The following is a 15,627-nucleotide window of genomic DNA, read 5'->3' on the forward strand; positions in this document are numbered from 1 at the left end:
TTCCACAACCTCCCTTGGAAGCCGACTCCAGTGCTTCACTATCCTTATAGTTAGAAAGTTGTTCCTAGTATCTAACCTAAATCTCCTTAGCTGAAGATTAAGACCATTATTTCTTGTTCTCCTTCAGTGGACATGGAGAACAATTGATCACTGTCCTCTTTATAACAGCGCTTCCATATGTTTGAAGGCCATTATAAGGTCCCCATTTGTCCTTCTTTTCTCAAGATTAAACATGCCCAGTTTTTTTAACCTTTCCTCATAGCTCAGGTTTACTAAACCTTTGATCATTTTTATTGCTCTACTCTGGACTCTCTCCAATTTGTCTATATCTTTCTTAAAGTGTGGCACTCAGAACTGGACCCAGTACTAGAGCTGAGGCCTCATCAGTACTGAGAAGAATAGGACAATTACTCCTGTGTCTTACATACAACACTCCTGTTAATACACCCCCAAATGATATTAGGTTTTTTTGCCACTGCTTCACATTGTTGACTTATGTTCAACTTGTGATAAACTATAACCCCTAGATCCTTTTCAGCAGTACTACCACCTGGGCAATTATTCCCCATTTTGTAGTTGTGCATTTGATTTTTCCTTCCGAAGTGCACTACTTTGCACTTGCCTTTACTAAATATTTTTATTGATTGAATCCCATGTTTTGTTACTTCCACAGTCCTACAGAATGGTGGCTGTTAAGATTTGCTGAACAAAAAATCCATGGCGATAGCAGTCAGTAATGACTGCTTGTGATGAAAAAATGAGATTGCAAAAGAATAGATGTGACTTCTCATTATTTATTATTATTGTTATTTGTACTCAGGCAGCCTCTAAGAACCCCAACTCCATGGTGCAAGGCACTGTACAAACACAGAATTGAAGCCAGTCCTTCTTTAATTTCTAAATTAACTGCCTGTTTGCCATCAAACCCCACCCCACCCCCGATGTGCTGGCAGTGCACTCAGCCCTGGAGGTGTGACCTCTTCAGACCTCACAAGAGAAGATGTGTCAGGCCTGATTAGTATGTAGATGGAAGACATGTGAAACCCCAGATGCTGCAGGACATGGTAGTGATTCAGTAGGTATCATTTCTGAGTCAGTATCAAGCATAGTACTGGGGTGGAGCCGTCTTCAGATGAGATATACAGCTCAGGATATGAACGACTGGTCATAAAAGCTCCCATGGCCCTTTGCACAATAGTAATGTTGGTAAGTATGCTGGTCAAACTAGAAACATTTTGCCTCTCTAACCTCTACCTCCCTCCTGAAAGTTTCGTTTGGAGACGGTGTTTTTCACTTCCTCCCCTAGATTTAAACAACTGCCACGTTTTTTCACCTCACAAGTGATTGTATTTTTTAGTGGTAGAAAACATTATTCCTATATATGTGGTTTGCGAAGTGCTTTGGAATCATGATCATTAACCACCCAATTCTGGTACATTCCCACGCACATCCCACATGAGAGTTTTCTTGGTGAATCAGAATAAGTGCATTTTGTTAATGGATACATATGAGCCACTGCTTAGTGATTGGAACCCAAACTGGCTAACCTCATCCCTAAGGTACCAAAGTGACAGGTGTCTTAAATATGTAGTCCTAGGTATAACAACGTTTGCCATTTTCTCACATCTAGCATGTGTCCTAGTGTAATAAACTCAGATTACTCAGTGGTTCCTTTCATCAGTGATTCAGAACATGCTGATTAAATGCTATTTCCTTGTTCCTCTGAAATAAAGGAGCTATAGCTGATACAAACAAATTATGATTTCACACTTTGAGGCAAGGAACACCCTGATTTCATTGTAAAGTCTATGTATTTTGTTGTCTCTAGAGAGAAAGGGGGAGAAATAATAGGTGTCTCATGATGTTTTAATTCCTCTTATTAAAGTACATTAGGTTAATCACTAAACCCTTAACAAATGTCTAACTCATCAGTACTTTACAAAAAAGTCAGATGCTGCTTTGAGAGATTTTTCCTCCAGGGTCCATGAGTATGGAAGTTGAGCAGCAAGCTGCAGAGTCTCCAAAGGATAATAAACTCTCCCAAATTACTCTCCTAATGGAACAAAGAGTGTTATGAATGTCACACACAATATAGCAAAAGCACTGGAAACCTTTACGTGAAACAATAGATCCATTAGCACTAAGTTAAAAAAAACCAGTCTCATAGGACCGTTGCATGGTTTTATATAGCCTGCTATTCCAAGCCAAATGAACCTGTTTGCTTGCTCCGAAACTCTGGAGCTGATCTCACACCATAGCACGTGGCAATACTAAGAATGTACATGCTTAAACCACCCTTCATCTGAAGATTTCAATGTACTTAACAGACAGTAACTCAACCACGCTACACCCATGTGAGTGTCATTATCCCCATTTTGTAGATGAGAAAACTAAGGCACAGAGTGGGAACAAAACGAGTCAGTCATTGGAGATGGAAACTGAGCCCAGGTCAAGACTCAGTCTCAGGCTCTAACCATCAGACCACACTAACAGGTCATACCACCTGTCCCAGCTTTTATGGGGCAGACCTGCATCTTACAAGCTAAGGGCATGGACTTGTAAACCTCACTCACATAAGTAATCCCCACTTAACTTACCTGACTGCAAAGGGACTACCTGCAGGCACATACGAATTGTCATAGTAGATCAGACCTGTGATCCATTTTGTCCAATATCCTGTCTTCGACAGCAGCAGCCAATATATGATTAAGAGCCCTTAAATATCTCAGGGGCTGATGCAATGTCATCATAGTGTGATGCCGACATGGCGACTCAATGCCACAGAACCGTGATGCAAACATCATGAGACTCTGAGGTACGGATTTTTGTCCAAGAGAAACAAAACAGAACAACAAAGACAAAGATAAAAAAATGCAGGTGAAAGAGCAGAAGGAGAAGATGATGTCAGGTGGATATCTCTAATGCGAGCAAACTTTTCAGCCCCCTCTGTTCCATGATTCAACCTTTCTCCTGGAAACAATTTATAATAATAATGAAAGTGAGTTAACACCTACCTGTATGGAGTGCAGAGTAAATATGACTCTGACATGATGCATGTTTTCTGTAATGAAGGACACAGCTGAGAAGCGAACCCTAGGCTTTGACTGCGCTGAGAGCCCTTACCTAAAGCCCACATGGCATTGAACTACTTGCTTATTAGCTGCAAGGCTTAATTAGTTGAGGTCAAATCCTATACTCAGCTCTGTGCAAGCTACTTAATTAACTTCAGTAGTGTCAAGAAAGATAGCTGAGGACTGAATCCCTGGCTCTAAGGCCACAGTCCTGAAACTGGATCTGCACCGGTGGACCATGTTTTGTATAGCACAGGGTCTGCTGCATTGAACTGATTCACAGATTGGGGCGTATATTTGTAAACCCCCTTGAGATCTTCAAATGGAAGGCATTCTAGCAGTCCTATATGGTAATGACCATTAAAAAATGGAATTCAGTACACACAACTGTGTCATAGTAGCAGGAACCAGGGTCATCTCCTCCCTTTGATGCATGTAATTTCTAGTGACATTTAGCAGGAGTCATTTGTGGAGACAATGAAGTCTGAAAAATCTAATGGAAACTGACAAAATCAAGTCCATTCAGAGGCAGCATGGTCTGGTGGACCAGATAGGGAGCCAGGAAATCTGTGTTTTATTCCCAGGTTTATCAGTGACTTGTTATGTGACCTCAGACACTTTACCTCCCTGGGCCTCAGTATTCCTTTGTGTAAAATAGGGATAAAACGTTTATCTCCATTTATTTGCTAAGTACTATGCTGAACCTGGTTGTAATGACACACAGTTAATGTTGAGTTATAAATCTGTTTCACATCTGTTATTACTAAGGCCTGGTCTACATTATGCATTTAAACCGAATTTAGCAGCATTAAACCGATTTAACCCTGCACCCGTCCACACAACAAGGCCCTTTATATCAATATAAACGGCTCTTTAAACCGGTTTCTGTACTCCTCCCTGACAAGAGAAGTAGCGCTGTAATCGGTATTGCCATGTCGGATTAGGGTTAGTGTGGCCGCAAATTGACGGTATTGGCCTCCGGACGATATCCCACAGTGCACCATTGTGACTGCTCTGGAAAGCAATCTGAACTCGGATGCACTGGCCAGGTAGACAGGAACAGCCCCGCAAACTTTTGAATTTCATTTCTTGTTTGCCCAGCACGGAGCTCTGATCAGCACAGGTGGCGATGCAGACCCAAATCCAAAAAGAGCTCCAGCATGGATCATACGGGAGAACTGGATCTGATTCGCTGTATGGGAAGACAAATCTGTTGTAATCAGAGCTCCGTTACAGGAAGAACGAAATGACAAAGCATTTGAAAAATCTCCAGGCTATGATAGACAGAGCCACAGCAGGGACTCACACGTGCTGTGTGACACCATAACGGATAAGCAAGAAATCAAATGAATGCTCTATAGGAGGGGAGGGAGAGGGGACTGAGGACTCCCAGCTATCCCACAGTTCCTGCAGTTTCCCGAAAAGATTTGCATATTCTTTGCTGAGCTCCTAATCGGCCTGAAAGGGTCAAAAACATTGGTCGCCAGTAGTTCAGGGAATAAGCGTCATTCACTCCCCTCCCCCTTCTAAAGAAAAGGAAAAAAATCATTTCTCGCCACTTTTCCAATGTCCCGTATTCTACTTGGATGCTCTGGTAGATTGGGCTGCTGTGATGCGCTTAAACAGCAGCATCCTCTCCCATCCCTCCTGGTAGGCCAGACGGTACAGTACAACATGACTGATTGCCTCATCATCATCCTGAATGCTCTGGCTGGCCTCGGTGAGGTCGGCGGGCGCCTGGGTAAAAAGGATCATGACTCCCTGTCATTCCCTGGCAGACGGTACAAAATTGTCTGGGTAAACTGTCCTCATCATAGCCACTGGGAGCCTGAGCTCCACAGCCTCCCCCCTTTGTTGTCTAAAGAAAAAGCATTCTTGTACTCCCTCGGACTATCATAGCAGGGAAGCTGCCTCCCCTCCTTTATCGTCGCTAAAAAAGTCAGTATTTCTTATTCCTGCTTCTTTATTACTTCATCACACAAATGGGGACACTGCCATGATAGCCCGAGGGTGGGGAGGAGGGAAGCAAAGGGTGGTTGTTGCAGTGGGCACCCCCTACAATTTGGCATGCAGCTCATCATTTCTGTGGGATACTCTGGGCTCTGACCCAGAGCCGCTGTGCTCTCTGGCCTCTCTAGTAGACTTCCCCCATATTCTAGGCAGGGATGACTCTATTTTTAGACCAAAACATAAAGAAGGGGAATGACCCGGGAGTCATTCCATTTTTTGTCCATGCGCCCCCGGCGACCTCAGCGAGCCAGCCAGGAGCACCCATGACAGCAGCAGACGGTACAAAATTGCCTTGATACCTTCATCGCCATTTCCTTGCAAACGGTACAAATGATTGAAAACCGTCATTCATCGCCAGTTTACAATGGCAGACAGTGCATAGGGATGGTAACCATCTCTGCTACCTTGCAAAGGCAAATGATGCCTGCTGTTGTAGCACTGCCAGTTACCGCCTCTGTTCAAGCAGCATCCAGTACACATACAGTGACAGTGACAAAAGGCAAAACAGGCTCCATGGTTGCCATGCCATGGCGTCTGCCAGAGCAATCCAGGGAAAAAGGGCACAAAATGATTGTCTGCCGTTGCTTTCATGGAGGAAGGATTGAGTGACAACATTTACCCAGAGTCACCCACAACACTGTTTTTGCCCCATCATGCATTGGGATCTCAACCCAGAATTCCAGTGGGCAGGGGAAACTGTGGGAACTATGGGATAGCTACGAGATAGCTACCTACAGTGCAATGCTCCAGAAATCAACGATAGCCTCGGTACATGGACGGACACCGCCAAATTAATGTGCTTAGTGTGACCGCGTGCACTCGACTTTATACAATATGTTTTACAAAACTGGTTTATGTAAAATTGGAATAATCCCATAGTGTAGACATACCCTAAGGCTGCCATTCCTTGCTGAACTCCACGCAGAGTCCCCGAATGGCTGCCCATTATCTGTCTGATAGGTGAGATCATGTGCTTTCCTTAGATCCTATGGATATTCAGACACAAGGCAGTGAGGGAGCTCTTGCTTTTGCCTGTTTAAGCTAGCTCCCTTAATATCCTTTGAAAGCAGAGCTCTCTCCAAAGGTTGAATTCTGTTCTGGGAACTCGCATATTGACTCCTTGACACCTAGAAAGCTCTTTTTCACCCCCGCCTCACACTGTTTCTTTGTGTTCCTGTGTATGTATATTTTCCCCCCATTATCTGCTCTTACCATGCTCTCATCCTCCAACCAGCAGTTGCTAAATATATACATTTGTGAATTCCACATAAGGCAACTCTCCTTCACAGCATGGATCACTCTGCAGACTTTGCTTACACTCCCAACGCCCACGTGAAGGGCTCACTTCAGTTCAGAAAAGTTAGTGCCATCAACTTCTATAAAAAACTCCATCATGTTTTCAGAAAAACATTCTGTATCTCACTCCAGAATCTCAGTGGCTTGATCTAAGGACCTTGCCAATAACCTGGAACACAACTTCAACTCTTGCAAAAAGTGCCATATGACCAGGACCTTGATTTAAAGTTGTACTTGAAATATGTTACATCTGGCAGCACATCTCCTGTAGCACCACCATGAAGGGCTGTTCAGTATTGACTCAAAGGGAGGAGCAACACCTACTGAACACCAACAACTGTTATATGCCTGCAAGTCACCAGGGCCTGATGAAATGCATCCTAGAATATTCAAGGAGCTAAGAGAGGAGGTATCTGAGACTCTAGCTATTATCTTTGGAAAACCATGGGAGATGGGAGAGATTCCAGAAGACTGGAAAAGGGCAAATATAGTGCCCATCTATAAAAAGGGAAATAAAAACAACCCAGGAAACTATAGCCCAGTTAGTTTAACTTCTGTGCCAGGGAAGATAATGGAGCAAGTAATTAAAACGACGCTTAGATATTGGCATAGAAGTACGCTTATTTAATTGCAGATGATACCAAATTAGAGAGGGATTGCAACTGCTTTGGAGGATAGGGTCATAATCAAAATGATCTGGACAAATTGGAGAAATGGCCTAAGGTAAACAGGATGAAGTTTAACAAAGACAATGCAAAGTGCCCCACTTAGAAGGAACAATCAATTTCAACACACACAGAAGGGGAAGAGATTGTCTAGGAAGGAGTATGGTAGAAAGGACCTAGTGTTATAGTGGATCACAAGCTTAAATATGAGTCAACAGTGTGATGCTGTTGCAAAAAAAGCAAAACATGATTCTGAGATGCATTAACAGTGTGTTGTGAGCAAGACATGAGAAGTCATCTTCCGTCTACTCTGAGCTGGTTAGGCCTCACTGGACGAACTATGGCAGTTCTGGGCACCACATTTCAAGAAAGATGTGGAGAAATTGGAGAGGGTCCAGAGAAGAGCAACAAGAATGATTAAAAGTCTTGAGAACATGACCTATGAAGGAAGGCTGAAGAACTGGGTTGTTTAGTCTGGAAAAGAGAAGACTGAGAGGGGACATGATAGCAGTTTTCAGGTATCTAAAATGGTGTCATAAGGAGGAGGGAGAAACTTGTTACCTTAGCCTCTAAGGATAGAACAAGAAGCAATGAGGCTTAAACTGCAGCAAGGGAGGTTTAGGTTGGACATTAGGAAAAAGTTCCTAACTGTCAGGGTAGTTAAACACTGGAATAAATTGCCTAGGGAGGTTGTGGAATCTCCATCTCTGGAGATATTTAACAGTAGGTTAGATAAATGTCTATCAGGGATGGTCTAGACAGTATTTGGTCCTGCCATGAGGGCAGGGGACTGGATTCAATGACTTCTTGAGGTCCATTCCAGTCCTAGAATCTATGAATCTATAAACTGTTCCTTGAATATTGTTGAGTTTATTTTGCAGGACTCCTATCAACTGCTGCCCAGGCTTTAGCTGTGAGATCTGATGAGATTACAGCCAGAGGTGACATAGCTACAAACTCTTTCCCACTAACACATTGAGGGCCAGATCACTTTACTGCTAAGCCCGCTGATTAAACAATAACAATGGCAAGGGAAACACTGAAAGAATGATCACTGTTAACAGAAAACTTATACAAAATCATCTCTGGCTCTTATTCCCTATTTATTTAGCATTTGCATATTTGCCGAGCCAAGCATAGTGTTCTTAGTGGCCAAGTGGAGCTCTCAGACCCCACCCACACTCCTAGACAATGTGCATCACTGTTTGCTGCGTCGCAGCTTCAGCTTGGATTGTCTCGAAGACCCCAACAGTGCTGGCTGGCTGCACGGAGGCCTTGCCCAGTCCTGAATGGTTACGAAGGGCCCACTGATGATGTAGCAGGTTGAAACCGGGTGGGCGAGCAGTAGGGTGTGTGATGAGGAACTGATTGGTGATTGATGTTAAGCCCCAGTCTTCCCACCATAGAGACTCGCCTACACATCCTAGTGTGGCAGCCTTGACCCCAGTGGGGACCATACTGAACAGCGCCTCATTGTGCTGCTATTAGGAAGTTGTCATGGAGTCCCCGGGTGATGCTGTGGAACTGCTCCCCACAAAGCCAGTCAGGACTTTGGGGAGCCTCCTCTCCCTTGAAGCAGACTGTCTTCAGGGCAAGAAGCTCACATGGCTTCACTTCCTGGGTCTCTCCTTGGAGCATTCAGGATATGCCCCTCCGTGCGCTTCCCCACAGCGAGTCTGCCCAGGCAGGGTCCTGGGGAAGCCAGAGGGTCCTGCACGCACTCCCACTTCACTTCGCAGTCAGACGTGACTCTTAGCCAGCCAGTAAAACAGAGGTTTATTATATGACAGGAACAGAGTCTAAAACAGAGCTTGTAGGTTCAGAGAACAGGACCCCTCGGCCGGGTCCATTCTGGGGCCCAGCAAGACAGATAACCTCATCTGCCCTCACTCCTCATCCCCAGCCAGTCCCAAACTGAAACCCCCTCCAGGCCCTCCTTTCTGGCCTTTGTCTCTTTCCTGGGCCAGGAGGTCACTTGATTTCTTTGTTTTCTCACACCTGTAGCATCCCCTTGCAGTGGGGAAGGGCCCAGGCCATTAGCTGCCATGGAGACAGAGTGTCGGCCAGAAACTGAGGGACCCACACAGTATTCAGAGGAAACATTAAGAACAGCTCCACTTTGACACAGAAGTGTACTGCCAGAGGTACCATATTTCAGGTGACTTTAAATCAAGGTCCTGAGATCTTATTCACTAAATATATCCATTGCACATGTACTGTCTCTATTTCAAGTTATAGAAATGAACTTAATCCAAGACATAACCTTAAAATTTGCACTTTGACAATATTTTGGTGCTAAATTATAAATATTTGATCTGTTGCTCTTCTAAACACGATGGATTTGTTATGTTCATCTGCACAAATATTAATTATTTCAGAGAACATTGCTGATTAAAGTGTCCTTTGGAAGAAGTATCCTTTTCCTCTGACATTATGTAGTGTTCAGCTAATAAACATGGAAATTAACCAGCAGTAGCATTAGTATTAGCTCTTTATCTTTGGAGGCATATATTTCCTGTTGGCCAAGGCATAAGACTAAATACCAGCTGAATTATTTGCACTGCACATTGAGCAAAATTAAATATGCATAACTATATTTCTTCATGGCATTGGTTCACATCGAGTGCTAACATCCAGATTCCATTTGTAATTAGTAGAGGACTAAGAATGACTTCTTTAGGTTACCAGCGAAGAGTGAGTCAATCCACTGAGAGGACATTACAAACACCTCTTTGCTTTTACACTGTGAAAGAAATTAATCTAAATCAGGATTCACATATTGTAGCAATACAATTTTTCATAATCATAATGACTCTGAAGTAGGCTTCAGAGAGAACTTTAAATATCAGCTACCTGTAATTTCATTTTCCAGCTTCCTCTGGATAGGGACTGTGACGCTGCACTCCATATGTCTCTGGGAATTTGCTAATGAGTGTGAATATAATGTAACTGGAATATGCTTTATGCAAAAGGTCCCTTGTAAGATATCATTATAAAGCTTATAATCTACTGAGTGTGTTCATCCTATTTGTATGTATGCATCATTCTTGTATCTAAAACTAGAAATATGAAGTATAACTCTGAAGTCCTATAGTAATTATGCAAAGTGTGGGCCATTAATGGTGGCTTGGAATCTTGATGGCTCCCATTAACTAGGACAATTGACCGTAGATGGCTCTGTTTACCTGCAAGCCTCCACTGCATACCTGCGGGTCAATCCTGGAAGAATGGAGGGGGGCTCATAGGACATGTGAATATGTCACATGATACTGGAATCCATCTTTAACCTGGTGCTTTTCCATTTATAAGGTGGGGTGGGAACCCAGAGAAAGACAAAACGATTCCTGCCTTGTGCCAAAGATATAATAGGGGGCAGAACAGAACAAAGTGGGCTGCCAGTCATGAGAAATCTCCTAGTTACCACCTGAGCTGGAACTAACAAGGACTGTACTGGGGAAAGGATTGGGCCCAGACTAGGAAGAAGTCTAGTCTGTGAAAGAAGCTTATTGGAACATCTCTAAGGGTGCGATTTACCTGTATTCAGTTTCTTCATGTATCAGGCTTAGACTTGAGTGTTTTGTTTATTTGGCTTGGTAACTTACTTTGTTCTCTCTGTTATTACTTGAAACCACTTAAATCCTACTTTTTATACTTAATAAAATCATTTTTGTTTATTAATTAACCCAGAGTGAGTGACTAATACCTGGGGCAGCGAGCAGCTGTGCATATCTCTCTGTCAGTATTATAGAGGGCGGACAATTTAGGAGTTCATCCTATATAAGCTTTATACAGAGTAAAACGGATGTATTTGGGGTTTGGAGCCCATTGGGAGCTGTGTGTCTGGGTGCTGGAGACAGGATTACCTGTTGAGTTGTTTTCAGTTAAGTCTGCAGCTTTGGGGGCAAGGTTCAGACCCTGGGTCTGTGTTGCCGCAGGTTAGCATGTCTGGCTCAACAAGACAGGGTTCTGAAGTCCCAAGCTGGCAAAGAAAATGGGCTCAGAGGTAGTTTCAGCACATCAGGTGACAGTCCCAAGGGGGTCTCTGTGACCAAACCTGTCACAGGGACTTAACAGAACAATAATTAGCTCATCTGGAACCTAGACAGATATATGTTTATACATCTTCAAGATATGGCATACAACTATGGAAGTCACACTTACAATATGCATGTTTGCCGCAATAGTCTGTAGTACATCAGGCATAGAGAGCTGCTCCAATCTTCTGTTGAGCACGGTAACAGGGAGCTAACTGTATTAGACAAAGAAATTGAGGGGGGTCTAAACTTTGTTTCACTGAAGACTCCTTTGGCAGCTTGCCAGAAGTGTGGGGACTGGACTTATTTGGCATATATGTGTACGTACAATTTAAAATAAAAAGTACAGTATGCAGCAAACCTGCTCTCTTGTTCTCTCTCTCTCCTTCTCTCTGTTTCATCTACACATGGATGACTACGAAGGGCCTGATTTAGCTTCAAGTCAACACGCCAGTGTTAACTCTATTAAGTTCAAGGGAATCACACCTGATTTACATAAGTGTATGTGAGAGGAGGATCAGGCCTCTTTGTTTGATGAGCAATAAAGCTCTGGATCTGATTCTCCTCCCTTAAGGGAGACTCATATACTGTAGGAAGGGAATTGGGTCAGTGCAGTCAATCATGTTTGCTGTCCACCTTATGGTTATAGGTAGAGGATGGCTACATTTGGCCTTCAGGCTGCATTGAGGGTGCCCTAATTTTACTTCCCCTTCCTTCAAGATCAACTTCTTGGCTTCACTCGTAAAACTCCAGAGCCAGCTGAGCTTGGGAAATCTGATCTGATGAGCAAAAAAAGAAAAAGTTCTCTACATTCAATGGCTTGTTAAATCAGAGAACATTAAGTCCTTAAACAGCTCCCCCTTCAGGCCTTGATCATTCTAAAGATTAGCAGAGAAGCAGAACATATCACAATTGATCTGTTCGCAAAAAATGTTGCCTGCAAGCTGCCCTGATTATGTAACACAACATACTGGTAAACGGCAGCTTATTTCCCCTCAGCAGACCTGGCGCTGCTCTGTAGAACACCTGAAAGAGACTAGTCACAAGGGTAAGGTATACTTTATGTGAGTACAGTCTGTAGGCTCAGGCCCCAGACACTCCAGAGCCAGCATTCAAAGGCCTGGTTTACACTTAAAAGTTAGAAAGACACAGCTACAGCACTCAGGGGTGTGAAAAATTCACACTCCCAAGGGCGGTAGCTATGCCAACCTAGCCCTGATGTAGGCATGGCTAGGTTGATGAAAGAAGTGTTCTATCTACTGCTGCTCAGAAAGATGGATTACCTACATCAACGGAAAAAATAAACTTCCTTTGCTGTAGAAAGCATCTACACTACAGGTCTACAGAGGCATAACTGCAGTGTCATAGCTGTGCTGCTGCAGTGCCCATAGCATAGACATGGCCAAAGAGTTCTAGATGACTGCAACAGGCATCAGTTTCTATTGACATAACGTGAAACCTTTGAGACGAGCTGAAAAGTACGATTAGTGGTTCTGCCCAACTGCTTTGTCACAATGATCATTATGGTGAGTAACGTCATTTTAAAGCCTAATTACGAAGGTATATTTATTATCCCACACTTGGCCGTATCACTGGGATACTTGCGTAATTTCACAGATGAGTGACACTTAAGGCAGCCCATTACTGTCAGCAGCCTCCATCTCATTTCATGCTAATTGCTCTCTAAAATTGGTAGGACGCAGTTTTGACATGAAAACATTTTCAACAGTATCATTAATTGAGGGGGGAAATTTCATGGAGTAATTACAGCCAACATCTTCAGCCGTTCCTCATTATCTCCCCCAGCCCCTGCACACTTTAATGCTGATTACCAAAAAGGCGTATATTATCTACTCCTAATTCTGAAGTACCATAAATGGGTCTCTTTAAGCATCTTCAAAGAGAAGGTAAAGGTTACCTGATATATCTAATGGCCTGAGTCGCCAAAATACTTAGTTTTTCTTATGGTCAAAAGACTTAACTAATTTATACTCTTCCCCCTCCCCACCCCCACAGATATTATTAAATGGTATCAGTGTTGAACTGAAGAACAGTATGTGTAGATTTTCCTTTAGCTCAAATGTCTGAGCCCAGTGAATTTTGGAGCAGGAGGATGTGAGTTCTATCCCTGCTGCTGCTTCTGCCATGAAGTTCCAAGTAGGCACTACGTGCAGCAGAATGATGCCGATCAAGGCCTACATAGCCCTGAATTTCTTAAAATATTTAATACATTAACTTAAAAAATTTCTGCTCCCCTTGCTTCTTTCACCTCTGTAGAAATTCTTCTTCCAAGGAAAAGGTCAGTTCTCCAGTTCTTGCAAGTACATAACCCAGTCCCAGTGGGGAGCAATATCTTATCTGTATTTGCCCAAACAGTTATGCTGTGACATCCCATCTCAATGCAACAATATTCATTTCTTTATAGTGTGATGTCATATTTTCACATGGCAATACATTATTGTGCACAGCCACAGCAGGCAACATCTGCATGCTTCACTGCATCATCATGGGGGCTGGAAACATTTTTGAACTGTCCAGTGATTGCAGGTGCAGAAGGAATCCCATGAAAGTTGGGACCATCTTGCCAATGCGAGGAGAGATGGCAATCCTTGGGTTAGTGGAAGTTAGGCACCTGTATGTCAAGTGAGGTGGGGAAGCAGATCTTTGGTAATATCCTTTATGCCGAGTAAGCTTGATGTCTCATCTGATGATGGCAGAGTGAGAGCCTAGAGCACAGACCTTTGCTTTTTTTGAGACACTACTTGGAAAGACCCAGGAACAGAAATGATGGGCTCTAAAGAAATCTGCTCCAGCCCTCCACAAATGGAAGGATAAGTCAGCCCAAGATGGGTCATGTGAAGGGGACTGGGGAGAAAAAAGGGGTGACTCTGAAAGACTGAAAAAAAATACCATTCTCTCTCATTTTAGATAAACTCCCAAGAAGATTTTATATTTTCAGATTAACACAGCTGTTCAATCCATGTTAAATCCATTCTCTGTATTACTCAGAACCCTCTTCAGAACCACACATTTCCCTATTAAAGAAACAGACACACTGATGCTTAATTCTGGCTCACATCACTAGCTTACCTATCAAAGCCTTAAAACAAAACCTGACCATCAAATGTTCTGATTCTGTGTCACTCTTTGTAGCATGTATCTAAACAATCTCTCTCTTAGTAGCTCTTCACACTACACTGTTCTTAGGATCTGTAACATTGGCACTATTGTAAGTAACATATTTTCTATCTATTTTAAGTTCAAAGTATAGCCATCCAGTAGATTAGTGGTTCTCAGCCTTTCCAAACTACTGGACCCCTTTCAGGAGTCTGATTTGTCTTGCATACTCCAGGTTTCACCTCACTTTAAAACTATTTGCTTACAAAATCAGACACAAAAATACAAAAGTGTCACAGCACACTATTACTGAAAAAGTGCTGACTTTATAATTGTTACCATATAATTATAAAATAAATCAACTGGAAATAAATATTGTACTTACATTTCATTGTATAATATATGGAGCCATATAAGCAGTAATTGTCTGTATGAAATTTTAGTTTGTACTGACTTCGCTAGTGCTTTTTATGTAGTCTGATGTAAAACTAGGCAAATATCTAGATGAGTTGATGTACCCCTGGAAAACTTCTGAGTATTCCCATGTTGAGAACCACTGCAGCAGATTATATATTCTAGTCAGGAATTGTATTCAGTATTGTATCAGATTGAGAGGCAGGATTGCTGATCTTGTCCATTGTGGGCTAAACATATCTGTCAAGTTGCTGTGTTGATCTTTCACAGCACAATAGGATCAAAACTTGTTTCAGAACATAATCATGCTATGTTAACTGGTCATCACGCTGCAATGTGGTGAGAATGCTTCCAAAACCATCACCATAGGTTGTGAAAAATATCATTGTATCATACACTGAGTGCCATATCTATCCTCACCAAAAGCTTGAGATACAGGATTTCTGGGATTCCCTTAGCTCTCCAGGGTTGCCTTGGAACATCTCTGGATTTTTGGTAGTGCACAGAATGAATACTCCCCTTTGGAAGTATTGCCTGGATGCACTTTACATAGAGGACTGGTCACTTTTCTCATTAAATGTATTTGATGTCAATATTTTCTTTTCTTTCCAAAGGTAGAGAGAATCCTTAAGGCTGGGTGGGGTATGGGAGGGTTCATCTGAGGAGAAAATCCCCAGCATTTCACTAGCCCGTTGTAGCAGGGGGCAAGGTGAGTGCCCAGGCTCCCGTGTGAGAAAGGCTGAGGCTGGTTTTTAGGTGCCAACCCCACACAGCACAAGGCCCTGCATGGGGCTACTGCCGCCCAGGCCCTGAGGCCAGGCACCAAGAAGGTACAGGCCACCTGTGGGCTCTCCTGGTGCAGTTCGGCCGCTCCCAAGCCCTCAGGCTGGGTCACCAAGATGAGGGGTCCCTTCCCCAGGCGGTCGTCATAGTGATGGCGGGTTTGTATCTCTTGGTGGTAAATATTTGATTCCTGCCCTGAAGCCCCCAAGGACTGGGGTGAAATGTCCCTGTGGGGAG

The 15,627-nt window shown here is 43.2% G+C and overlaps 1 non-coding gene across 1 annotated transcript; it reads right to left on the reverse strand.

Moving 5' to 3' along the window:
• Nucleotides 1-1,717: 1,717 nt before the first annotated feature.
• LOC116814843 (uncharacterized) lies at nt 1,718-15,242 on the reverse strand. The gene is made up of 3 exons (XR_004371355.2): nt 14,579-15,242; nt 2,598-2,810; nt 1,718-2,053 (listed from the first exon to the last, which is right to left on the reverse strand). It is a non-coding gene; the product is annotated as an uncharacterized LOC116814843 (transcript).
• Nucleotides 15,243-15,627: the final 385 nt, after the last annotated feature.

This window comes from Chelonoidis abingdonii, chromosome 9, assembly GCF_003597395.2.
Source record: "Chelonoidis abingdonii isolate Lonesome George chromosome 9, CheloAbing_2.0, whole genome shotgun sequence".
NCBI lineage: Eukaryota > Metazoa > Chordata > Testudines > Testudinidae > Chelonoidis > Chelonoidis abingdonii.